This window comes from Dendropsophus ebraccatus, chromosome 4 (assembly GCF_027789765.1).
Source record: "Dendropsophus ebraccatus isolate aDenEbr1 chromosome 4, aDenEbr1.pat, whole genome shotgun sequence".
NCBI classification, from domain to species: Eukaryota; Metazoa; Chordata; class Amphibia; order Anura; family Hylidae; genus Dendropsophus; species Dendropsophus ebraccatus.
The window spans coordinates 79,541,500-79,569,296 of NC_091457.1; the positions used below are offsets into that span (position 1 = coordinate 79,541,500).

The 27,797-nt window shown below is 40.3% G+C and overlaps 1 long non-coding RNA gene across 2 annotated transcripts in view; it reads left to right on the forward strand.

Moving 5' to 3' along the window:
* LOC138789747 (uncharacterized) overlaps positions 1-7,711 on the forward strand; it is a 165,614-nt gene extending 157,903 nt beyond the window's left edge. The window contains exons 4-5 of one of the 2 annotated variants that reach the window (XR_011362783.1): positions 7,035-7,113; positions 7,559-7,711. This is a non-coding gene — a long non-coding RNA (uncharacterized lncRNA). The remainder of the gene's footprint in view (positions 1-7,034; positions 7,114-7,558) is intronic. The other variant, XR_011362782.1, reaches the window with a different exon arrangement.
* Positions 7,712-27,797: the final 20,086 nt, after the last annotated feature.

Consider the following 27,797-nt stretch of genomic DNA (forward strand, 5'->3'; position numbering starts at 1 on the left):
TTAGAGAGGGGACAGAACAATGAGGAGGGAGGAGAAGGGTCCTGTGGGGGGAGGATAAAAACAGTGCATAGGGAGATCCATATGTTGCGGATGAACAGTGAGGATGATTGTGGCCACAGCACAGTAATAATTCCCATTTCTTATAATGAAGCGGTTAAACTCAATGGTAATATAAAGTGTATGGTAACTAATGCCAGAAGTCTAGCCAGCAAGATGGGGGAGCTGGAGGCCTTGGTTCTGGAGGAGTCCATTGATGTGGTTGGTGTGACTGAGACATGGCTGGACTCCTCACATGACTGGGCTGTCAATATTCAGGGATTTACGTTGTTCAGAAGGGACAGGGTGGGCAGAAGGGGAGGAGGAGTATGTCTGTATGTCAGAAATGATATTAAAGTGAGTGTAAAAGATGCAATAGTGGGCGATGACTGTGATGATGTGGAAGCATTATGGGTAGAACTACAGAAGGAGGTAAAGAGTGAAAAAATTATTCTTGGTGTAATCTATAGACCCCCCAACATTACTGAGGAGGTAGATGGCCAGTTGAATAGACAAATAGAGCGGGCTGCCCGGGAGGGAACAGTAGTGATAATGGGGGACCTCAACTACCCAGATATAGATTGGGGTCACGGTTCAGCTAAAACCACAAAGGGGAGGGAATTTCTTAACCTCCTGCAGGATAATTTTCTGGGCCAGTTTGTGGAGGAGCCAACTAGAAGTGATGCCTTGTTGGATCTGGTTATTTCTAACAACGCTGAGCTGGTTGGGGATGTCACTGTCCATGAACACCTGGGTAATAGTGACCACAATATAGTGACTTTTAGCTTAAAGTGTAGAAAAGAAAAACATGTTGGGAGGGCAAAAACTCTTAATTTTAAAAGGGCCAATTTTCCTGGGTTAAGGGCAGAACTTCAGGGCATAGACTGGGAGCGGCTGCTGTCACATACGGATACAGCTAATAAATGGGAAATCTTCAAATCCACATTAAATAACTGTACTGCCAAATATATTCCTATGGGTAACAAATATAAACGGTTAAAATCCAATCCCACATGGCTTACAACCGAGGTTAGAAGGGCTATAAATGAGAAAAAAGGGGCATTCAAAAAATATAAATCAGAGGGGTCAGCTGTAGCATTTAAACATTACAAAGAAGTCAACAAAACCTGTAAAAATGTAATAAAAGCAGCAAAAATTCACAATGAAAGGCAGGTAGCTATAGAAAGCAAAAGAAACCCCAAAAAATTCTTCAAATATATTAATGCAAAAAAACCAAGGTCAGAGCATGTAGGACCCCTAAATAATGGCGACGGGGAATTAATAACTGGGGATCAGGAGAAAGCTGAGTTACTTAATGGGTTCTTCAGTTCTGTATATACAAAAGAGGATGGAGCTGTGGTGGGTGGGGCCAGTACTGAGGTGGGTGGGGCCAGTGCTGCTAACACATGTAATGTACTGAACTGGTTTACTATAGATATGGTCCAAGATAAATTAAACAAACTCAATGTAACCAAAGCTCCAGGGCCTGATGGATTGCACCCCAGAGTTCTTAGGGAACTCAGTTCTGTAATTTCACTACCCTTGTATGAAATATTCCGTGATTCTTTGCTTACTGGTATTGTGCCGAGGGACTGGCGTAAGGCAAATGTAATGCCGATCTTCAAAAAGGGCTCTCGAACTTCCCCAGGTAACTATAGACCCGTAAGCTTAACGTCCATTGTGGGGAAACTATTTGAGGGGCTTATAAGGGACTACATCCAGGAGTATGTAGTGGCTAATAGTATTATAAGTGATAACCAGCATGGTTTTACTAAGGACAGAAGCTGTCAAACCAACCTAATATGTTTCTATGAAGAGGTAAGTAGAAGCCTGGATGGCGGCGCGGCTGTGGATATAGTGTACCTGGATTTTGCAAAAGCGTTTGACACAGTTCCTCATGGACGTCTGATGGGTAAGTTAAAGTCTATTGGTTTGGAAAATTTAATGTGTAACTGGATTGAAAACTGGCTTAATAATCGTACCCAGAGAGTGGTGGTCAATGATTCCTACTCCGAATGGTCCCCGGTAATAAGTGGTGTACCCCAAGGGTCAGTACTGGGCCCTCTTCTGTTTAACTTGTTTATTAATGATATTGAGAATGGAATTAACAGCAATGTTTCTATCTTTGCAGATGACACCAAGCTTTGTAGTACAGTACAGTCTATGGAGGATGTGCAGATGTTACAGGATGACTTAGACACTCTGAGTGTTTGGGCGTCCACTTGGCAAATGAGGTTCAATGTGGATAAATGTAAAGTTATGCACCTGGGTACTAATAACCCGCATGCATCATATGTCCTGGGGGGAGTTACTCTGGGAGAGTCACTGATGGAGAAGGATCTGGGTGTACTTGTAGATAATAGACTACAGAACAGTACACAATGTCAGTCAGCTGCTTCTAAGGCCAGTAGGATATTGTCATGCATTAAAACAGGCATGGACTCTCGGGACAGGGATATAATATTACCGCTTTATAAAGCTTTGGTGCGGCCCCATCTGGAGTATGCCGTCCAGTTTTGGAACCCGATTCATAAAAAGGATGTTCTAGAGCTGGAGAGGGTACAAAGACGGGCAACTAAACTAATAAGGGGAATGGAGCATCTTAGTTATGAGGAGAGATTAAAAGAATTACATTTGTTTAGTCTGGAGAAGAGACGTTTAAGGGGAGATATGATTAACTTATTTAAATATATAAATGGCCCCTACAAGAGATATGGGGAAAAGATGTTCCAGGTAAAACCCCCTCAAAGGACAAGAGGGCACTGCCTCCGCCTGGAGAAAAAAAGGTTCAATCTCCGGAGGCGACAAGCCTTCTTTACCATGAGAACTGTGAATCTGTGGAACAGTCTACCACAGGATCTGGTCACAGCAAAAACAGTAGAGGGCTTCAAAACAGGGCTAGACAAGTTCTTAGACCAAAATAATATAGATGCATATGTATAGAACATATCACCCCTCCCCCTTCCCTGTATCCATCCCCTCCTTGGTTGAACTTGATGGACATGTGTCTTTTTTCAACCGTATTAACTATGTATGTAACTATGTAACTATGTAACTATGTAACTATGTAACTATGTAACATAGTAGACGTAGTAAAAGATGTATACTTGTCTGTGACTTCCTTAAACCTCTAAGGGTATTCTAAGTCATGATTCCCTTGTTCAGCTGCCGGTGCCTTTCCTGAGGATGGCTAATCCCTCAGCGTGACCAGTGTAGGCTGCAGTATTGATTTCTGTGTCTCTCTAAACCTTCGTTGCGTTAGTTGCTTGTTAGACATCTGAAGGAATATCCACTGGGCTCTAAGGCAATTGGAGTGCAGAGCTCAATGGCCAGTTCTTAAGAGATGTTTCCGTGAGGTTACCGGTCAAAGCCAAGTGAAGGGATTAGAAGTAAAGGAAAGAATAGATTCAGGGTACGAAGATCTCTTGAAGGGCTCAGACTTGCTTGGCATCTTTGTCTTGGCCTTCTACGTCTAATAAAAGAGCACCTATCTTTCTCCAAAGAATGAGTGGTCTACTTGAGAGCCTGCTAACAACATTGGGGGAAATGCTGATTAGTATGTGTTTAGATTGTGAAGTACAGGCTGCATCCTAGAAGAGGCCTTGGAGAAGACTATTTTTTTCCTTTTACCAATTGTAATTAAGAAACAAGTTCTATTGATGGAAAGAGGCCTCCAGACCTTTGTGCTTGTATAAAATGTAACCTGACAAATGGAGGCACTCTGTCCAGTCACCATTCGTAAACATCACACCATGATACAATACTGGTATCCCAGTGAAATGCCCTGCTTATGAGCATCTCAGAAGGAAGGGGATATTATTAGATATAATATAATTCAATGGCCCAAATTTACTGTGTTTCCAACAGAATTTTGGCTGAAAAAGTGGTGCACGGGACTTTTCTCTACATTTATTATGCATTTAAGACACTTTTCCACCACTTTCAGACATTTTTTTAACTGGTACAAAAAGGGGTGGGGTTAATGCAAAAAGGGGACGTGGTCTATTTTGCACAAAGAAAAAATGCACCTGAATCGGGCTTAAAATTTTGACGAACTTCAAACCAAGTAATAGATGCCAACTATGCACCAGAAAAACTAGACAGTCTTTAAATGCAACAGATTTATCAAACAGACTGATAAATATGGCACATTTAAAGATTGTCTAGTCTAACTTTGCACTTTTTAGACAGTTTTAGTAAATGTGGGCCAATATCTTTTGGTTCTTCAACCTTTATAGATCAAAACTTTAGTTTTATTTGTTAAAATATTTTTCAAGCATATATTTTCAAGTTTATTTTACAGTGCAACTTTGATGCACAGGCACAAACATCTTTCTTGTATTGAACTATACAGCATGTGTACCTAATAATTTCCCATACACATGGGGGAGATTTATCAAACTGGTGTAAAGTAGAATTGTCTTAGTTGCCCCTAGCAACCAATCAGATCCCATCTTTAATTTTTCAAAGAGTCTGTGAGGAATGAAAGGTGGAAGCTGATTGGTTGCTAGGGGCAACTAAGACAAATCTACTTTACACCAGTTTGATAAATCTCCATAGGTTTCCCACATGCACTAACCCTGTATGGTGAGTTATGTTATCCCTTCACAGATACCTTTATGATACCAGTTTGCATTAGGCTTTAAGGGGTAATTCTTTTAAATCAACTGGTGCCAGAATGTGCCAGACATTTGCAATTTACTTTTATTTAAAAAAAAATATCTCAAGTCGAGTACTTCCAGTACTTATCAGCTACTGTACGTCCTCCGGTCTGGAGAGCAGGAGAGGTCTTCTATGGGGATTTGCTACTGCTCTGTACAGTTCCTGTCACATGCAAAGGTGTGAGCAGAGAGCATCGTGTCACAGTGGAAAGAATACACAACCTTTTGCAGGTCATACAGCATCTGATAAGTACTGGAAGACTTGAGATTTTTTAAAGGGGTTGTCCGGCGATAAAAAATTATTCACAGAATAACACACATTACAAAGTTATACAACTTTGTAATGTATGTTATGTCTGTGAATGGCCCCCTTCCCCGTGTCCCACCACCCCCACCCGTGTACCCGGAAGTGTGGTGCGCTATACATACCTGTCACGTGCCGACCATTACCTGTCACGTGGCCGCGTCATCAGCAGCTCAGCCGCGATTGGCTGAGCACAGTTATGCTCAGCCAATCGCGGCTGAGCTTCGGATGACGCTGCAGAGGGTGGCCGGCACTCGGGAAGATCCGCCGGCCTCCCGAAGAAGACGTCACTGCTGACGATCGGAGACCGTGGACGACACGAGATGCGGTGAGTATAATGCACCACACTTCCGGGTCTAGCGTGGGTGGGGGGAAACACGGGGAAGGGGGCCATTCACAGACATAACATACATTACAAAGTTGTATAACTTTGTAATGTGTGTTATTCTGTGAATAATTTTTTATCGCCGGACAACCCCTTTAATAGAAGTAATTTACAAATCTATGGCACTTTCTGGGACCAGCTAATGTGAAAGAAAAAAAAAATTGTGAACTACTTTTAAGACTCCTGATTTCAATAAGTATAAGAATAATTTTTTATTTAAAAAAAACCCTCCATATTTTTCAGCACTTTACAATTCTGGGGGTACATACAAAGACATAAATCAGACATTGCAGAGACACACATGTAATTACCAAACCAGACATGAGGGGTGAGGGCCCTGCTGGCAAGAGCTTACAGACTATGTAGAGAGGGTTGGAGACAAAAGGCAAAGGGGCAAAGTGCTTCATTGTTATCATGGTCCAGCCATCTTTATAAATAAGGCAGTGCAGGTAAAGATGGGTGAACCAGTCATCAACCAATGCATGTATGTGCAGGTCTAAGTGCTTCAGTGGTTGTAGTGTGTGTATGGGGGGGGGGGGGGGAACAGATTAGGGAACGTGATAGGTGTGTTTGAAAAGATGAGTTTTGACCATGCGTTTGAAGCTTTGGGTATTTGAGGTGAGTCTGGCATTCTAAAGCAATGCATTCCATAAATTTTCATCCTATTTTCTGTCCTGTGTCATCATAAGCACGGTGGGTGAGTGATTAGCACTGATGCCTGCAGCACTGGGCTACTGGTTCTGAAACCAACACCATTTGTATGAAGTTTGTATGTATTCCTGAGTTTCTTCCATGTACTCTAGCTCCGTCTTACACTAAAAAAGATACTGATGGGTTAAATAGGAGTTTAAATTGTGAACCCCAATGGGTCCAGGACAGGGACCAATGTACAGCACTGTGAAATAAATATATATATATATATATATATATATATATATATATTTATGAGAAAAAAAAGAGACAGGGGGCGCTTCCTCGTGTAATAAAAGATAACCAGGTGGATGGTAGCAGGGTCTTACAGGGATCCACTCACCTGGATAGGTTGTGCAAAATTTAGGCACAACTCTATATGCAGCATAAAGGGGTGTACTCCGCAGCTGTACTGGGGGACGTCACCACCAACGGTGGGAGAAGCAAATGCAGATGTGTAATCAGCCGATTACAGGACCAAGAGTCGAATCCACACCAGGTATAATAAGCACAGGAGTATTTAAATTTGCACACAGCGGTGCAGCCAGGGTTCATCCAGAGGTAGATGGCATAGATGGCATGATGCTTGATAAAGGCCCATATTAGACAATATAGGGCCGAAACGCGTTGCAATAAAGAGTATATGTTTACTATGCCATCTACCTCTGGATGAACCCTGGCTGCACCGCTGTGTGCAAATTTAAATACTCCTGTGCTTATTATACCTGGTGTGGATTCGACTCTTGGTCCTGTAATCGGCTGATTACACATCTGCATATATATATATATTTATATTATACCATTCTAAAGCACATGAACTAAAATGCAATTCTATTTATAGCATATATATATATATATATAGATATATATATATATATATATATATATATATATATATATATATATATATATTATACCATTCCAAAGCACATTAACTAAAATACAATTCTATTTATAGCTTTGCATGTGAGAAAATAACAATAGTCCCATAATGCTGGATTCAGGTGCCACCCCCAGCACATATCTATGGCTTCCAGGTACATAAAGTATTATGTCTACCCTTTGAGTTTATCACAGTGGGTGATGTTTGGGGCTGCAGTATCATAGACTATGAATACCTGCAGAGTGAAGATTAAAAGCACACTAACAATCTCTGTGTCACTAAGCAGGAAATAGCAGATGCTTCTCCATCTGTCTGTGATGAGATGGATGATAGAGTATGAAAATGCTCATATTTTGCAGTGTTGCTAAAAGAAGGGATTATGTGTTGTTTGTATCCAGGGAATATAATCCTATACTGAGAAGACCTGCGGTGTCTGGCTACCCTTACCATCAGGCAACCAAGATGCTCTAGTCATCGCTCAAAATAGGTTTTCTCTGAGAAAATAACTTCATTTTATTCTACTGTGTTTGATCATCCTGCTACAAATTTACATTTCGGAAGCTAATCACTTCTCTACCCCTCTTCTCTTTCATCTCTAGGAAGGGGATGCGCATAGGACAAATTGGTGACCTATTCCAGTTCCAAGAATTTTTCCTTGTAGCCCTGGGGGGTGGAAATCTTCTGTTATCAGCAAAGCCGATTCTTGCTTCTATGTATCAGTCTTGTATTTTTACATTTCAATTTTAAATAAATGGCAGATGAAAATGTTTGTTACAGGTGGGTCAGTGAAAAGTCTATCATAAACCACAGAAAACATGTATTTATACAATCATATCTAAAATTTCAGTAATAGGTGCCTTTACATATCAAAATTTGTTAGTTTTTCTATTTAAAAAAAGTCTATGGGAAATCAGTAGCTTAGGGCATACACACACTACATATGCTTTTAGTACTTTCTTTGCAGAAACGAACAGGCTTAAAATTGTCCCTGCAGCGTCTACAGTACTCTGATTTATGTAGAGGCGCACCAGTTTGCACCAGGAAACCTACGCCAGCTCAGAGCTGGCGTAGGTTTCCTTATCATTTTTTGGCGAGAAAAATTATAAATTAAGCAGACGCAGAATCTGCGTCCCCCATTCCACCCCCTCGACACACCCTCCCCGCCACCCAGGCAAAACGTGAGGAAAACGGCCATTTGCGAATAAATTTATTCGCATCTGGCCATTCTCCGCCGAAAAATACACCTTTTTGGGATGATAAATCTTCCCCTATGTCTGTAAATGACCTTCTGCGAGACAAACATTTTCCACCATACACCCCTAGATGTATGCAACTGTACAGTTAGATACATCCTCCATAAACACATTCATTTATTGCATATATTTATACTTAAAAATGTAGTTTTTAATGCTTTCCAGTACCATCGAATCAACTATATACCAGCCAAAAAGTTAGGCCAAAGGAACTTTATTGGCATTAGTTTGACTACTGAAGTCCTTTCTATGTGCTTTTGCAGGTAGTATTGCTTTTAGCACTTTCCCAATTTCTATTGATTTTGTTGTTGCACTGTTGCATTGTCCACTATGGAAAGTAATGCAGTCTTTTTGACTTTTTTATTGTGATGTCTTATTCCGGGTGATATCAGTTGAACAGGGTGAATCATAGACTGATATCTGACATGAGGTCACCAATTGACTGTAATTCATATGTGTTTCAGAAATCATAGAGGCTAGAACATACATTCAGTCAAAATGAGAATTGGACTGTGCTCCTACACCATTATTAATTCTGTAAGGGGGAGATTTATTAAACTCGTGTAAGGGTAGCTTCACACACAACAGATCCGCAGCGGATTTTACACTGCGAATTCGCTGCGAAATCCGTTGCAGATCCCTTGTTATTTATTTTGAATGTGAAGACATACTCGCAGCGGCATTGACATCCTGCTGCGAGTATGTAAATTCTGCCCCATTAACCCCCCACTGGCCGGAGCATACCTTACCTGCTCCATGCTCCAGTTTGCTTCAGGGGCTCCCAGCTGGATGTCCTGCTCAGCCAATCAGTGTGCAGCCCTGCCACAGCGCACTGATTGGCTAAGCGGGATGTGCAGACGCCAGCCACCCCCGAAGTAAGTCGGAGCATGGAGCAGGTAATGTATGCTCCACTTTAACTAATGTTCTGTATCAGACAGAACATAACCGTCACCCTAATTTATAGCCAGTAAGTGGACCAGGCATTTTGTTTTTCGAACAGGGAACTCTGGCAAGTGTAGTTTGCTGGTAACAAACGTCAGTCTCTGTTTATTTTAATGGTTATGTTTTTTCTCTCTGTATGACTATGGGCATACTATTCTTTCTACTCCTGTATTTTATATACAAATACTTTTGTTTTGGAGCTGCAACTATTAGAGAGGAGAGGAAAGGCCCTCACGTGCAGATAACATGATAGTATATTAATCATGTAGAGGGACCTGTGCTCTAGACTCGCTTTGTGTGTGATGTGGATGTAAGAAGAGGCTTGTGTGCACGCTTTGTGTATTACCTTGTCCTCTCTTGAAGGAAACTCGTTGACTGAATTCTGAGGGGACTTGGTGACATTATTGGCTGTGTTTTATGCAGCCCCAGTTATTATGAAGTGCATCCCAGATCATAAAATGCAAGTACAGAGCAGTCGACCAGTGGGGTTTCTCTCCCTTGAAGATAATAGCAGCCAACATGAAAAGAGTAGGGCAGAGGTTGTATTGCCACTATCTGATTGGTTGCTGTTGTTCTGCAATGACATTTCTGCACTTTGATCGGAAACACTAAATAATCCATGAGTAACACACAGGTTATTTACTGAAAATGAGCAAATGCAAAATTTGTAAATTCAGTGTAAAGAAAATGTGATCATAGTGGTTAGGGTACAGTATATTTTGAGTGCGATCATAGTACTTTACATAAAGTGTACACAGATGGTAATCTTTATACTTCACTTAGAGTGTATACAAAGTGTGATCATTGTAATTTACATCCCATATTTTCAGAGTGTGTTCCTAGTACTCTACCTACAGTTTAATCAGTACTTACAGTACTGTACTTTACTTACAAGGTGCACATTTTGTGATCATGATATTTACATACAGTGCATACTTGATACAATCTTGGTACTTTGCACACAGTGTCTACATGATACAATGGTAACAATGTCTCATTAATATTACCCCTTGTGCCCCCTTATAGGTATAAGTTCCCCCTGCTTCTGTACAGTAATAATATCTCCTGAGCGCCCTTACAGAAATAAAGCCCCCTGTGCTTCCATATAGTTATGAAGCCCCCCTCTGCCCTCAGACAGTTGTGATGTCTCCTGCACCTTTATTTAGTAATAATCCTGTGCCCCCATTAAAGCGACTCTGTACCCACAATCTGACCCCCCAAACCACTTGTACCTTCGGATAGCTGCTTTTACTCCAAGATCTGTCCTGGGGTCCGTTCGGCAGGGGATGCAGTTATTGTCATAAAAACAACTTTTAATCCTGCAGCGCTGTGTCTAACGGCCGGGGCTTACATTTGTATATGCATTAGGCTGGCTCACCCTCTCTGTCCTTTCTCCCCACCCTCCTCATCATTAGGAATGCTCCAGGCAGATTGCTTCCTATTCCCCACCTGTGTGTATAATGAACATGGGCTGGATCGTTAAGACACCTGTGCAAAGCTCAAACAGCAGTAAATGTTCCTGGAGCATTCCTAATGATGAGGAGGGTGGGGAGGAAGGACAGAGAGGTGGTGCCAGCCTAATGCATATACAAATGTAAGCCCCGGCCGTTAGACACAGCGCTGTAGGATTAAAAGTTGTTTTTAGGACAATAACTGCATCCCCTGCCGAACGGACCCCAGGACAGATCTTGGATTAAAAGCAGCTATCCGGAGGTACAACTGGTTTGGGGGGGACAGATTGTGGGTACAGAGTCGCTTTAAGTTATAATGTCCCTATATATTTATAATGTCCCCTGTGCCCCCATATAGTTGTAATTTCTCTTGTACTCCCTCATAGTTATAATGTCCCAGTGCCCCCATACAGTAATAATGTTCCCTTTGCCCCATAAAGCTATAATGTCATTTGATGTGTCCACATATAGTTATAATGCCCCATGTATTAAAATGTCCTACTGGAGCCAAATAAAAAAAAAAAATTCAGATACAGTGGTGCCTTGGAGTAGGAGCATAATTCGTTCCTGGACCGTGCTTGTAATCCAAATCACTCTAAACCAAAACAAATTTTCCCATAAGAAATGATTGAAATGCAGACAATTGGTTCCACACCCCCAAAATAAGGAACAAGTAAAACAAATGAAACAAACATTTAGAAAGCTGGATATGTGATATTATAAGTTACTGCACTGCACTGCAGTATGCACTGCACTGTGCACTGTGCACCCCTACTCCACAGTGTACACAGAAAGTCATTCTGTCTTGTTTGGCTGGCTTCCTGTAAACTACATGATTACATCAACACCTATCAGACCCCTCTTGGCAGCTCATATCCTTTCCCTCCCTATCCAGCACTGCCCTCCTTGTTCCTTTGTATTTCCCCTGTGCACAGAATATTGCTGAAGATTAATGCCCACCCTCTGTAAGAAGCCATGAGAGCAGTGATACTGTATAGCTGCAGAGTTATACAACTCCCCTGATTCACTCTGCCTTTCTCTGCTGTGTGCAGATTCTCTAGTGTGTCTAGGGGTATTGCAGCTTGACACTCATCTCCCCTGTAAGGAAACGGGAAAATAAAAAAAAAGGGCTTCAACTGTATCATATAATATTCTATAGTGATTTGGAAATCAGAAGTTCAATGTCACTAATCACTTGTTGCTCTTAGGCAGGACTACATTAGGCTACACTAGGAGAACCATATCAAAGGCGGTAACAGGAATAAATAATGCAGAAAACCTATGCATTCCACATCAAATAAAAAAGGGCACACACAGGAGCATACACAAGAGCTTCTGTATTACTACATTGTATTACTATGTATAATAATAGCCTATACTATATAACCAGAAAAATACAATTCTTTTTTAGCATTTTTTGCCTGTGTGAAAATATCCCAAGACCTAAATATATGCCGGATGGACGAGTAGTTAGGTAGCGATTTTTGGCTAATTCTACCAGAAATATACATTATAATATTAGCATATTGTAATGGGAGCTAAAGGAAGGGCTCATTGGAGCCTTCATCAGCCAATTACAGTACTTTATGGACTAAGGCTATGTTTACACAATGTCCAAAAAAGACGTCAGTTATTGCCGCAATTTGACTGCAGTGCAATGCATTGAAGTCAATGGGAGGACAGACGTCCAATGCACACAGTGTATAAAATGACGGACGTTATCTGCACGAACGTCAAAAGAATGATCATTAAAAAAAATTTTTAGACGTCTTTTGCAAACAGTAGACATTATTTTGTACTTGTTCACACACAGTTTTTCTTTTTTCACCGTCTTTTCACATTTTTTATTATAAAATTCAATGTACTTTTCAATTAAAGACACACCCAAAGGGAAATTAGTAAACCTAAACTAGAATAATCTACCAGCAGCTTTTGCACTGACAGGCAGCCAATTCTCAAAATAATGGACGTCATCTTGGATTTAAAATGACGGATGTCATTTTAAAAATTGTAAACGGACAAGAAAAAACATTGTGGGAACATAACCTTACAGTGACAAAAAGAATTAGCAGACAATATTATTAGTCAGTGACTGTGGTCCAAATAATGACAGATAATCTGTGAAAGCAGTTAAAGTACATTTGTTGCCCTTTTTTGTTTTAGGCTAGTTTTATAGATTTACAGTACTACATATGTTATTAGACATATATAGTATAAGGCCTCATTCACACTTTCAGTAATTTTTCTGGACCGCAAAACCCACCGCTATTTTTACTCCGTGGTCCATATAAATTCATCCGTATTTGCATCCGTATTGCATCCGTACCTGCATGTGCACTGTCTAACTAGAGTGTTAACTTTTTTCGTTGCTACAAGTAGCAGAGAAGACAGAGATCTCATTGTACTAGTAAGGTTGGTTTCTAGTAGAGACATACAACTTCTAATACAATCACAACAACTGCTACCTGGACACATACTACACAACCTGAGCTAAGGGCAAAATATGCTGATTCAGCAACAAAACATGTATACTAATAGCCATGTATACACCAAAAGGTGTGAATGCTATTGAAATGCATGCTACTTAAGGCATACATACTACTGTAGACTATGTATATTGTACTGCTCCTAATTGAAATGAAAGACATACCCGACAATAAAAATATCTGCTGTATGGAGCTTTCCTGAAATGTACATAAGATACTATGTACTAGGTATACTTGTGTAGAGAAGCACATATTACATCATATTACATACTGTATGTAGAGCTTTTCATACAACCAGGTATGCATGTTACTGTATGCATTTATATATACTGAATACATATATATTTTTTTTTAGATAGACATAGACAGGGTAGTGTAACCTGTCACAGACATGTACATGTTGCTATTGTAAAATATTCTTTGGCAAATTTATACAGTACTTGTGGTGATCATATAATTATAAAATCATATAAAATCATACTGTTGTGCACCAATGATATACAGTAAACATGTGTGTATACATGCATGCAATTCTAGACAAATATATACTTGTATGTATCCTAGACATTTAGTACTTGTGTACATACGAATATGTCAGATAGCTGCTCCCTTAGAGGTACACATAATACTAGAAACATATGCAATAATGGAGATATTGTATGGGTGCCTTTGGTAACACTGTAAAGTGTACATTATATTGTTAGAGTTGATGAAGACATGCTTGATGGATCCTAGGACTTATGCATATAGTGCTAGAAACCTGCACAGTACTCCAAACATATAGAAAAGAAAAAGTTATGTTTAATACTATATATACATATTAGCAAAGCCTTATGAAAATAGAACAATGCAGGTAGAAGTATATATCTTACGATAGACAGCGTCCAAGGATGTCTGTATTAGATAATATATATAATTAGAGAATTGTACAATGCTTTCTACTTTATACATAAAAATACAAACCACTAAAAGACAGACACAATAGCTTTACAGAAATACAGTGGCTTCTAGAGACCATACACCTTTCTAGGAAGATGCAGTAAAATATGCAAGGAACAGATTTGACCTACACACCTGCAGACATTGAGATTGACAGTCTTTGTGCCTAGAAATGGCAGGCAATATACAAATGCCGACTCATAGAACCCACTGCACATATTAGGGATCTGAAAGCACATGGCTGGGTCATCTCAGAAGCCATCTGCTTGCAGCACAGCAGCCAGTAGTGGTCTCTGATGGACAAGGCTTTTCTGTGCAGGCTTGTACAGTTATTTTCCAGTTGGCCTCTGTAGGAACAGCCTGTCCTGCCCATCAGTGATACCTTTGGTTGGGAATAACACAATATGCAGCCAATCACCATTGAATCACATCAGATTCTATAGTCAAAGTAAATGGCTTCTTTGGCTGATTCCTTCCAGACCACATGCTCCCCTGTTTGTTAGCATTACTCGGGAATATTCCACTCGCTGTTTCTCCCATCGCTCAGTGCTGTCTTTCTGTGATTTCTCTCCTTATTTTATTGACTTTGGCACATGTCCAACACATATCCGATCATATGTGGCGCAGCCTGCTTGGGTGATCCCATTAATTAACCAGATAATTAGCTAATTCCATGTCTTCAAAGCAGCCGATCTGCTGCGCGCTGATTTTTATCCGTTAGAAAATTACAGCCTCCTTCATGCACAGAATAGAACCCAAAGCATCGCTCTTTCTCCCTGGAAACGCAGACGATTGCTCTTAGCTTCCAGGCTTTGCTGGTGCCAACTTCTGTTGGCGAGGCGCCTGCCAAGGCACTGAACTACAACAGCGCGTTGCTCCTCTCATCACGTACTTCCATGTTTCCTGTTTTCCTTGCAAGAAGCCAAGAAATCCCTCATACAGTCATGCTGGAACACAATCTCCTGCGTGGAACAGTTAGCCAAGCACATAGAGGTGGCAGCGACTGGTGGAAGGTTAACAAAACTCCCACGTGCCCTGGAACAAGTTTGCTGTATGTGACATTTCTCTCTCTTCCCATTTTGCTGTTTCTCCTTTCTGACTTCTGCTTTTGCTCGCTCCTTTTTGCTGTCTTGGCTTCACCCTGAACAGCAGCTCGGTCCCCCCCCACTTCCTGCTCTGCAGCAGCTCACACTGTGCCAGAGCTCTATGGCCAGAGACATAGAACTCGCTCACAATGAATAATCAATACAGCTATTGATCTGAGGGAAATGTTTGTAAATTCCAAGGAGGGAATCATGAAGGAGCCGTGCAAGGAAGGGGAGGCGTATGTGTCAGGACCATAGACTCCTGGGAATGCCGTTCTTCCCAAGGTAGCGACGTTCATATCGTGCCTCTCTGCGTCTGCCAAGCGATGGGCACCGGAATGTCAGGGGCGCCCGTCCTGGCTTTCTTCTCAGCTGCTTCTACAGAGAAATCAGGAGGCACAGATTTGCCTAAGGCTCCCTGAGTGCCACTGCTTGGCAGAAAGCCAGCACAGCTTTGTTTTCATTATCTCACGCTACTCTGCAATTTGCATAAATGCATATGCTTATTTACTTCTGACGCCTCATCAGCACAATTCCGAAGGGGGAAAAATGAAGGAAAATGAGAAAAGTATGTGCATCGTGCTCGCCAAGCAAAACCACTGAGAACGGGGAACGGATTTGTCAAAAAAGCGGAGGAGAGTAGAGGCTCCAGACATCGATCAATGTGTATATAGTGTTGTGAGAAAGAAAACTACATCAAGGCAGAGTGTAAGCAAAGGGAAGTACTGCAAGAGAGAGGAGGGAGAACAACACACAGAGCGAAGGGAAGATTTTTATGTGGATAACAGGCTGCTGTATACGGCTCAATATGGCCATTCTCTACTGCTTGTTCTGCGTTTCACCTGAACTGTTCACGCCACCATTGTCTAAACTGCTTTCATTTTTAGCTCTGGATAGACTTCTCTTCATATTGTCCTAAAAGCGTGTCGCTCTTCTTCTGTGTCTCAAGTGCCATTGGCTGACAGAGCAAACCAAAAGAACATAGACACGTCCCACTAACACTCAAAAGCACATGTCCCCGTTTCAGATTCTCCTAATAAATCTTACTATCTAGTCTCTGGTTCTTGAAAGGTCACTGAACGTATGCTGCATACCAAGTTAATCCAGAAGAACCAGCTCTGCAGAATTTTATTGGCTTTGAATGCCCACCAACATGGCAAACTTTTACATATGCCCTTTTTGGTTTACAATTATCGTGCCAATTTATCTAAGGTATCAATATGCCATTTATAGATCGCAAGATGTTCAGCATTTTTATTGCCTGCCATTTTACACATGAACTTGTTTTCGTGTGGGTTCTGTTTGTATGTGGGCCTAGTGCCGAAAAGTGTCCTGCAAGGGTGCATTAAAAATGTTGTACATCTTTGACACTTCATGGGTGGTTTTATTACCACTTTATTGGAATGACACAGAGAAGGCCAGGGCCTACATAGAACTGTCCATTGAGGAGCTGTCCATGGTATTAATCATGGGTAAAAGACATGTTTCTACATGCGGTCATCTGCTCTGTTGTATCCATAGGTTTATGTCCTAGTGCAATTCTAGGTGCTGAATCTGTCAGTGATGCTGTTTTAACATATATGTAATACTAAATTAAAATTTGTGTGTCATTATGTCAATATAAAATAATATCATTATATTTGCACTTCATGTACCATAAAAATTTGACCCAAATTTATCAAACTGTATAAAGTAGTAACTGGTGTAAACTGCCCACAATAACCAATCACAGCTCAGCTTTCAGCTTTTACACATGAAAGCTGGGTCATGATTGGTTGCTGTGGGCAGTTTACACCAGTTATTGCTTCACGCAACTTAATAAATCTGGGCCTTAGGCCCTTTTCACATTGTGCATAGCTTATACATGCTCGCCATGCATTTGTCTTACGTGGCAGCACTGATATATACATGGTACACTGGACATATAGCCAATACAAGGTATATATATTATCAGGGTATAATATTTGCCATATTTAATGAGAAAAATAGTTCTGCATGCAGTGCTAGAACCTGATGGGCCTGATACTAAGTTACAGGCTTTTGTGCAGTACTGCTGGTATCATTTATGCAGAAGATTGCATATTATAACAAATAAATACCTTTAGTGTTCAATTTTTTCAGCTTTAACCAGTCAGAATACAATTCTGCTGCTGTTTCTCACAAATGGGGAAATTTTCTAGGGAGACATACAATTCCATCATGGGTGTACAGTAGTATTCATTGTTTTCGACTCTACTTGCTTTCATGTATCATAAAAAATGTAGACTTTTAAATGGATTTTGAATAGTTTATTCTCTATTGTCTGTATTACCAGTGGTAGAGACTTTGGCCTTGCAGTATTGGCACAGCTTATTAAGAAGCCATACATCTGTAATGATTGACGATGGTTCCAATATTAAGTGTCAAGTGGTGTTGAACAGGTGGGCTTTTAAAATAAATATATATGAAGAATTGAAAAATGCATTCAATAGCTAGAGCAATTTACAAAATAACCTACTCTGTGGATATCCAATTTGGATATGAGCCATTTGTGTCTGGATCGTAGACCAAACCTTACTGGTGTGGAAATTGATCAAGGTGACTAAAATGGATTTTTCCTTAGGCAACCACTTATAATTGTGTGCTAAATGGACAAATATGTGATTACTCATGCCACATAGTAGATGATGTGGAATTGTTGGCTTTACACCTGATGTGTACTTAAGATCTATAAAGTTAGAAAAGGTGTAGCATAAATGATTACTTTATGTCTTAGGACAAATCAAATGACAGATGTTACTTTTATAGGCACATAGAATAATTGAACAAGCAATTTGATTGGTTATTGTGTGCGACACAGACACATTTCCATTGTAAAGATATGATAACACTAGTGGGAGGCTATACATTATAGAAACAACTAAAATGTGTTGCAGATTTCACTCTGCATTTTCCACAAAACTGGAACAATACTTGAAAGTGAAGTTTTAAATAAATTAAAAAAAGATAGATAGATGACAGATAGATTTTTTTTAGAAATGCACAAGCCTCCCCTGTAGCTCCCGTGGCACCATGTCACCAATTTCTGTACACTCAGCCTCCAATGATGACGTGTTATCACATGTCACTGCTGTAGCCACTCATACCCGTTGCTGGAGGGCTTGGGTAATATCTCTTTTATTTAAAACTTACCACTGAGACGTGAGGGAAATTCTCATTATGCAAGGAAGCATTTTGGATCCATAAGTTGGGGACATTAGAGCTGAACAATCTAAATTGTGATTATGAGGTGATATAATCTCTTTAATGATGTGTTTTTTTGGTTGATTATATGGTTTTTGTTCTTTTATTGTAGAGTCAGCAGCAGTAAAGTTCTGCTAAATCCAGTAGATAGAAGTGATGTCAGAGGAAAGTCTTGTTTATATTGTTTAAGAAAGAATAGATTATGTCATCATCAATGGTTATCATACTTGACGTTATTGAATCATGGGTGATCTTTTTAGCTGAAAAAGGCTTTTGTACAAACGTGTCCTGCATGATTTGTATTTACTTTTGATGTAGGAATAAAAACTAATGTATTCATAGTTAGTAGTCATTTAAATCATGGAGGTGTTAGGTCCTCTAGAGTGGAAGCATTTTTTTGTAGCTGCTCTTTACCTATATTAATTCACAGGTGTTACTTGGAAAAAAAAATGTAGATTAATTTTAAGTATAAAATTCTAACAAAGAAAAAGAGACTCCTATGTGCAAAAAAATGAATGAATATTCCTTACACTGGGGCATGCATCTAAGTGACATCAGATGCCAACATTGCCCTATGCCTATAGGCAATGTCAGTAAGGACAACCTATCAGATACCTGCCGTGAGCTAAACATATGAGGTCTACCCCACTCATTGGGCCACTTGAAAGAATAAAGAATCCCCAATAATACAACATAAAATATAAGAACGCAAATACTTCTGGGTTATAAAGAGCCTCTGTGCATATAAACGAGTTTGAGAGTTAAATCCCCAAAGCGCATGTCATGGCAAAGGTGTAAACTGCGCATGTCAAAGGCCATAGAACACAGGAGTGTACCGACCCTATAATACGCAATTGCCAGTACTTAGAAGACAGGGTACATTGAACATCCTAGCTGGGTTTATTCTATATATGGAGGGGGTTGCCCCTTTGGCCCTATATTAAGCTGATGTAAATAATAATAATAATTATAATTATTGTTGTTATTATTATTATTATTATTGTTATTATTTGCCACACAAACCATTTTTGGCACATTTTTGTTTTAGGATGTGTTTTAGCCCTGTTCACCTAAACTGTTTACTATGCGAGAACAGAATACTATTTTGGTAGGTGACAAATATGAAGTGGTGCTTTTAAAGAACTCGACTAGACGATTAGACAAATCTAACCTGCTGATAGCTCCCTAGTGGGCATTGGGAGCTGAGGATGAAGGTATGTCTGTTAGCTTATCCTCGGCGCTGTGTCCATGCTGTTAGCTGTAAAAACCTCTGCCTGGTAAACCATTAGGAGCACTTGGGGTGGGGCTACTGCATCCTCTAGCACTGTTCCGGCCCCTCGCCAGCCCCCTCCATTGATAATCATTGGGGGGGGGGCGGCTTACCAGGTAGAGGATTTCACAACTAACAGCACAGGAACAGCGCAGAGGATGAAAGCAACAGACATACCATCATCCTCAGCCCCCTGTGCCCACAAGGGAACTCTCAGCAGGTTTGATTCACCTAACCTACTGATAGTTCCCCTTTAAAATTTTACAGACAGACACAAGTGAGTAGGTAGATAAAAATAGTTGCCTTGTTTGTTTTTTACATGGCAGTTTGATCTTGTCATGCAGCTCATTCATAAAGTCTATAACTCCTGCTTGTTTTCGTTTCATGATTAAAAATAAAAAAAAACGCCTTTGTTTTTTTACATGTTAGATGTTTGCATTTCCCCAGCTTGTGGATCCAATTACTCAGATTCTCATTTAGACAAATGATAGAAGATGGGGAGAGATCAAAGAGGAGCACATTGTGAGAGATTGTTGGGAGGTGGACTCTAGTTCACGCCTCTTCCTTACTAGTATCAGTTTACTAAGCAGAACCAGTTTGTGACAAGCTAAGGAGAGCCCATAAATATCATTTAAATATTTGCCTGGGGTAAATATTAACCTCAGAGGTCAGGTCTAAATAAATCCATGCTATTACTGTATGAACCACCCTTTCTCCTGCAACACAATTATTAGCACAGTATGCGAGAATGTAAGTGAAAGGCGAGACTGAGCCAGAATATTCAGCAAGCTGTGTACAAGCCTCATGATGGGCTGGAGGTACCCACTGCCCATCTTCTTAGGTCATAGATAAATATAAAAAATATGCATGAGGATAACAATAAGATGTGCAGAGGTAGCAGTTACAGCTACATTCGGGTGCAATGTAAGCAGATGTTAGTATTATAATTTTCAGATAGCAGAGTGAATAGTGGGCCCTGTTACAGAGTTTGCATTGGTGCCTAGACACTTTAAGCTAAGCCTCTGCAGATATACGATAGATATGACTACACTACGATGGACTGACTACAGATCTCCCCCACTCTGTCAGGAATGGTCTTAGTCCACACATGCAGACATAATATATCACTTTTATTTACCCCTCTTTTTATTCCCCCCCCCCCCCCCTATTGGTCCTTCTAGGGGCTGGAGCACGGTTGCTGTGATTAATTTAGTTCCACCACTGTAATTCACAGTACAGGTAGCTGTCTGTGTTCTTTTCAGAACAGTATTCTACCTGCCAGTCAGTGTTTTTTATGAATCAGTTGCGTAGTACCACTTCTGTACGGTGATGGTAATGGTAAGTGTTCTCAGGGTCTGTTCATGCATGGCCAGCTGCACAGTGCTGCTTCTCTTGTTTAGCATGCTACATGCACTTGTCAATATCTTTAATTCTGATTATATTTTAGACTGCACAGTGGTACTTCCCCTGTTCTGTATATTGATTTCTCAGGACATTTTTGCATTTCTTAGCATTGTTACATTAGTGTAGTCACCTCTCTCTCATCTTCTAGATGTATGAATTAGTGTATTCATTGTCCTCTGTGTATGCTCACTTTTAGAGGTGTTATTTCAAGCTCCATGGCCTTACTTAAAAATCCTCTTGTCCTAAATTGCTACATCCTGCTAAGTAGAATCTATGTCCATATAGTAAAATCTATGAGCATGATTACTGTTTATATTTTTGTTATAAGATGTCTACGTCTAGCATAAATATATGTGGCATTTGTAATGTATCATTATGTAATAGGGCACAGATAAGCAAAGAACAAGGCCCAAGCCTTATTAGCCCCAGTGTCCTATACCCAATTACAAATTATACTGACAGTGACTGCAACAGTGAAATAGACCCAGGTTTAGCTAAACATGTCCACTTTCTTATGGAACAACCACCTCTCCTGTGCTTAGTTTGGGTGTAGAGATGAGCGAACCGGGTTCGAGTCGATCCGAACCCGAACGACCGGCATTCGATTAGCGGTGGCTGCTGAACTTGGATAAAGCTCTAAGGTTGTCTGGAAAACATAGATACAGCCAATGACTATATCCATGATTTCCACATAGCCTTAGGACTTTATCCAAGTTCAGCAGCCACCGCTAATCAAATGCCAAAAGTTCGGGTTCGGATCGACTCGAGCATGCTCCAGGTTCCCTCATCTCTATTTGGGTGCGGTTAGACAAATTTCTACAACATTCATTCAAATGGAAATCCATGTAGAAATCAATGTGCTTGCCATCAATACGACCCCATTCATGTGAATGGGACTGATTTTTAGTTCTGGAAATTTCTGCAAAAAATTGTCATGTGGGACTGTATTATTAGCCTATGTTATTTCATTTAGGCACTTAAAGTAGAAGTCTAGTTGCAGGAATTTTTCAAACGGCAGGGCATTTTCCTGTGCCTCTGCAACGCCTTATCGCCACTCCAAGACCCCCTCTGGGCTCCAGGATATCCAGCAGAGCCGACATCATGACCCAGCTGATGGACTGCCTGCTTAGACAGTCAGTGACTGGGGCGGGACGCCACTGCAGTCATTGATTGGCTAAGCGTGCAATCCATCAGCCGGGGCAGGCATTTTCCCCCGCATATTGACATCATCACAACTCGGGGGGAAATGCCTTTAAGCAGGGAAGCTGGTCTGAGCTGGTTAAGCGGCGCATCGTGGGCAATGGGAGAGGTAAGCAATCCATAATTGTTATCTTTAGAGGGGTGACGTTTTCATTCTGCTGCGAGTATATAAACCTATTGAAACTGACAGTACAGGAACCGCAGCGGATTTTGTTGTGAACTCGCAGCATGAAATCAACTGCGATTCTGTATAAACCCACCATTAATAAAGATCTAGTTAAATCAACATCTAAATCACATCCACTGACATTCTACAGCCGTGAATGGCATATTTCAAGTAACTGCTCTGTGGATACTAAAATCTACAGCATGCTAGATATTGCATGGAAAAGTTTTGCATTAGCTCCAGTGACTGTCAATAGGGCTAATTCTCATGTGAAGCAGATCCATTGGTACATCCATTGCAGGAATTCTAATGCAAGCCTTTGCTTTCTACTAGTATATGAAATGATACTACTATTCGCCTTGAGAAGGTCTGGCACTCATCCCAACTTGAGACTTCTGTGACTCTTTTGGAACATTTTGTTCAAAACTGTTGCGTACTCTGTAATTTAGCATGTTTACTCTGGAAAAAAATGCAAATCTACGTATTTTGTGTTCAGTTACATTTTGAAAGAGAGAAAACTTTTGTCTCCAGTTTGGGTGGGGTTTTGCAACTCAGTTCCATTGAAGTCAATGGAGCTTGATTTAATGTAAATAGGTGTTTTTATCCCTGGTGTTTGTTTTCTTTCAGTACAGCCATGTACAGCCGCAGAGTAGTTGTCAGAATTCCTCTATTATCGCCAATGGCATGCATGAGCACGGGGGGGGGAAATTTAGCAAAAAAAGAATGTGAAATATGTGTTTCATCCAAGGGTATGATGGGAATAATACTCTAGATGGCCTCGACATCAAATGCTCACTGTTAAATTAAGATTAATGCAAATTGTGATTCACTTCTGTTTTGAGGACTCACTACAGGCTTAAAAACTGGGTCCTTACTCAATAGGTAATAAATATGTAAATCCAGGTGATTTTCAGCTGTATTTTCAGCAGGAGATGCAATGTTTTCTTACCAGGAGGAGCAATAATCCTGAATAGTGTAGATCTCCTGCTGTAAAATTTCTGAGGAGTACCTCAACTTATGTCACAGAACTGTGATATTCCGCCCAGTTTGCGTCAGGCACAGCAGGTCATTTCTCTTTAGGCGTATAGGTGCTTTCCATTTTTTTCTGCAGCTTGACTTAAACTCCAATTATATGATGTTAAAGTGACTTTGGTTAATATCTTCCTACACCGCAATTAACGTTAATCAACTTTAATGGTGTCCCAGCAAGTCCAAGAGCGATCAAAAATTTAGAATCCACATATCATTCTCTAATTACAGTGTAAAATGTTAATAGAAATAATCTCTTGTACCATGAAATATCAGTAAATTCAGCTGTGAATATCTTAGGGGTTCTGAATACTTTTCACAGCTTCCTATGAATGAAATGAATGTCAGAGAGAAGTGCAGGAAGAGACCCTCCTCCTCTGATTTCAGCGCACCAATCATAGACGCTATATCTAATCTGTCATTGAAGTCATCCGTCAGCACTGGGCAGTTAGATATTGGGTATGTGATTCAGAGCAGTCTGCGGAATTACCATCTGAAGCAAAGGTTCACTGCAGTCAATCACAGTTTAATCATAATATATGCTTTGTGTAAATGCATGGAGATTATGTTTCCTTATTACAAGAAGCAATATTTGGATCTGCAAGATAAATGATGGTGGACTTTACCTGGGTATTTTAACATAGAGCTTAATATAGTCCTAATAAAGGATTTAGTAAATGCGCTGGGTTATTTTTAAATCATTTGCATACAAAAGTGTTACTGTGTCATGTATTTATTTTCTTAGTGTTTAGTATAAATCATACAATTATTGCTTCATACACACCGGTGATATTTTAATAAAATGCAATTGCATAACTGATCCATTGTTTCCATTAGCTATGCAATTTGTTGCCAAATTTAAATAGACATACTGTAAAACATGCAGCTAGGTAACCAATTCCAAGTGTGAACACAGCTTTACCCAATTATATACTAGGAGCTTTGCTCATTCATGTTAATGTAGGAACAAATAAAACAGGCACCTCTCTAATACCTCATATACATTGCTGTGGTATTACATTGAGTCTCATTATATGGTGCTGTCATAGAGCACCATGTTATCCAGGTATTCTTTCCTCTATTTCCATGAGTCAAAAAAGGGTCACTTGCTAGTAATGGCAAGATGTTACAGACATCATTGGGGACTAAGGCCATGGAGCCCCATCCTTAGATTTTAGGCATATACAGCTGCATATATACAGCCATTAATGGGAAGAATCTTTTAAACTAAATAAGTCAGATTGTGAGAAAGGCTTTCCTGATGAGAGAGATATAGGGCATGGGCTTTGGACTGACTTTTGACTACCCAAAAAGATCTGGGCAGCTGACCCTTTTGTAAATACCAGTGCACCTACTGCTGGATGTACACAGTGCTACAGTGTAATCTCCCCCTCTTGCCTCCCTTTACCTTTTACACAGCTGCAACTGTAGCAGCTCAGTGCTTAGTGTAACCCTTTCATTGCTGAATGTTGCTGTTTCTTTTCTTTTTGCTCACCTAGCACTTTGTAAACCCAGTGCATCAGTAACCCCCGTCTCCCTCCACATGCCAAATAGTACTGTACTGCGTAAATCATCAGCTCAGAACAGTGTTAGCCTGTCTTGTCCAGTACATTACTTCATTTCCATTTCATTGCACAGTTGTGATTGGCGAGTCAGGGAAAGGAATCTCAGCTCTAGCCCAGTTCTCTGAAAGTGGGAAAATAACAAATAGCTGTCCACCATGGAGGGGACTCCATAACAAGACGTAGAGCACTGAAATGACGTAGTCACCACTCTAACAAAACCAAGCAGGTTTTTAAAAACCTTTTTAAAGACAGATATGCTTTAAAAGGATTCTACTAATTGTTAGATCAAAAAGTGTTTCCTTACAATCTAAAGTGGGAAAATTTGTAAGTGAGCATTTAATTTTAGAGCAGGGCCACCTTGGGAGAATCTAAGCATTACACTGTGCCTATTCATATTAGTGGAATGTCACACCAGGTCCTCTTAGACTCCTTGTAAACACAGCCATACTTTATTCTGATCAAAAGATGACGATCCTGAACAGGGAAGCTCTCTTTTCACATGGCCCACTGGACATGTGGGTCAACTATGACATGGACATTGCAAGGAATCTAGATCCTATGATAGTCTGAATAAGTCCTGATTAGAGATGAGCGCAACTCGAGCATGCTTGAGTGCGATCCTTTGGCATTTAAATTCTGGGGGCTAAAAACGCTGGATGTAGCCCTAGGGAGTCCGGGAAAATATGGATACAGCCTAGGGCTATGTTTCCACACAGTATTTTTGCTCAGTATCTTGCTACCAAAACCAGAAGTGGATAGAAAACACAGAAAGGCTATGTTCACACACTGCTGAAATTGAGTGGATGGCCGTCATTTAATGGCAAATAATTGTCGTTATTTTAAAATAATGTCCGTCTGTCCACTAAAGTTAAACAGTGTGTGAACATTTCTATTTTTTCAATACACTCCTGGTTTTGGTCACAAAATAATGACCAAAAATACAGTGTGGGAACATAGCCTATGGCTGTATTCATGTTTTTCGGGCAGCCTTAGGGCTGCATCCAACTTCTTCAGCCACTGGTATTTAAATGCTGAACGATCGGACTCTAGCATGCTATTACTGGACAGGCACTGAAAAAAGTGTGGCCATATTTGTAACAGTGGCAAAAATCACCATGTTTGTTTCTTTTCTTTGTGCTGCACATGTGTTAGTTTGTCTCCAGTCTTTCTGTTTTCACTTGCTGCTGTAATAGACAGGTGCAGACTGTATGTCACACAAGTCTGTGTTTTTTGAACAGCACAGGCAGTGCTCCTCTGTTCTTGGCTGCCATGTGAACATGCGTGCGCAGGATATTTACATTTTCATTCCAAATTTTGTAAATTTCCAAGTGAAACTGATTTTCAGTTTCGCATCCAAGTCTGCTCATAGACATATACAGTTTGCAGAGGGAATGCTGCCAAACATAGCTTAGAGACAGCTTTCTGACATTTTAGGGTCATCAGAGAGAAAAAAAGAAGCAAGGAGTGAAAACAGTGGCAATATACTACAATATATGAAACAAAAAATTTGTTTTCTTTAATTATTTTATTTGCACAATGTGAATTAATTGTATTTTTTTTTTACCATCGTAGATTTTAGATGGAATATGTCCTTGGACGAAATGAGCCTGCCAAATGCTGAAATATTCCACCAACAGTCAGATTAACTCAATTCACAAGGCTATGTGTAGACAGCTGATTCATAATAATTCCACTATACCCTATAACTAGGGATAAGCAAAGCAGCCGGAAATTTGTTTCTGGAGCTTCGCAAATTTTGGGTCAAACTTCTTAACATTAGATTCGCGAATTTAATTAAAACAGGCAAAAGTATATTAGCTACAGTACTGGGAAGGGCGAGTTTGTTAAAGCATGTTGTTGTAAAAGTGTCAAAAATCGGAAAATCACAATTTAAATAAATGTCAATCATCCAATTTCTGCCAAGGAGAAGAGCTGATTGGACGGGTGCTGGGGATTATGGTTAATCCCTTTCTCCTGCCCAGTGGGGCTCCAGAGAGCATGTGTGGCTGCCATTTTGTTTTACAAATTTCCTTAACGAATGGGCAGGAATTTTGATTTCTACTAAATATTGATGTCGTTATTGCTTTAAGAGGAGCGGTCACATGACCGCACCACGCAGTCTGCACAGAGAGAGGAAGGAGGTTGTTACTGGCTGCAGTGCACACAGCTCGTGATAATCAAAACGCTGCTGCTGGTTCTGCTGCTGCTGTTGTGTAGTACAGACTACAAGGAAAGGAAAGATAAGGAAAGCGGAGAGGGGAAACATCGAGTGATTGAGAGAGAAATATAGAGAGGGCGAAAGATAGATAGATTAGGCATAGGACAGCAAAGGGTGCACGGAACAAAAACATGCTGTACAGATATACAAGTCCTATACTTCTGATAGTGTGTATATCACATCCGTCTTATCCTGAGAGACAAAAATACCTGGTGCAGGTGTATAGCATAAAAGTCTTTAAAAAAGTGCTATACAAATAGACAATTTCTATACTTGGACCCTTCTGATAGTGTGTATATCACATCTGTCTTATCCTGAGAAACAAAAATACCTGGTGCAGGTGTATAGCATAAAAGTCTTTAAAAAATTGCTATACATATAGACAATTTCTATACTTGGACCCTTCTGATAGTGTGTATATCACATCCGTCTTATCCTGACAGACAAAAATACCTGGTGCAGGGTCTTAACTGGCATCCAGGTTGACTACTGCTGTGCCTGCCCTTGCCTCCATGTTGACTACTGCTGCTCCTGTACTGGCCTCCATGTTGGCTACTGCTGCTCCTGCCGGGCCTCCATGTTGACTATTGCTGCTCCTGCCTGGCCTC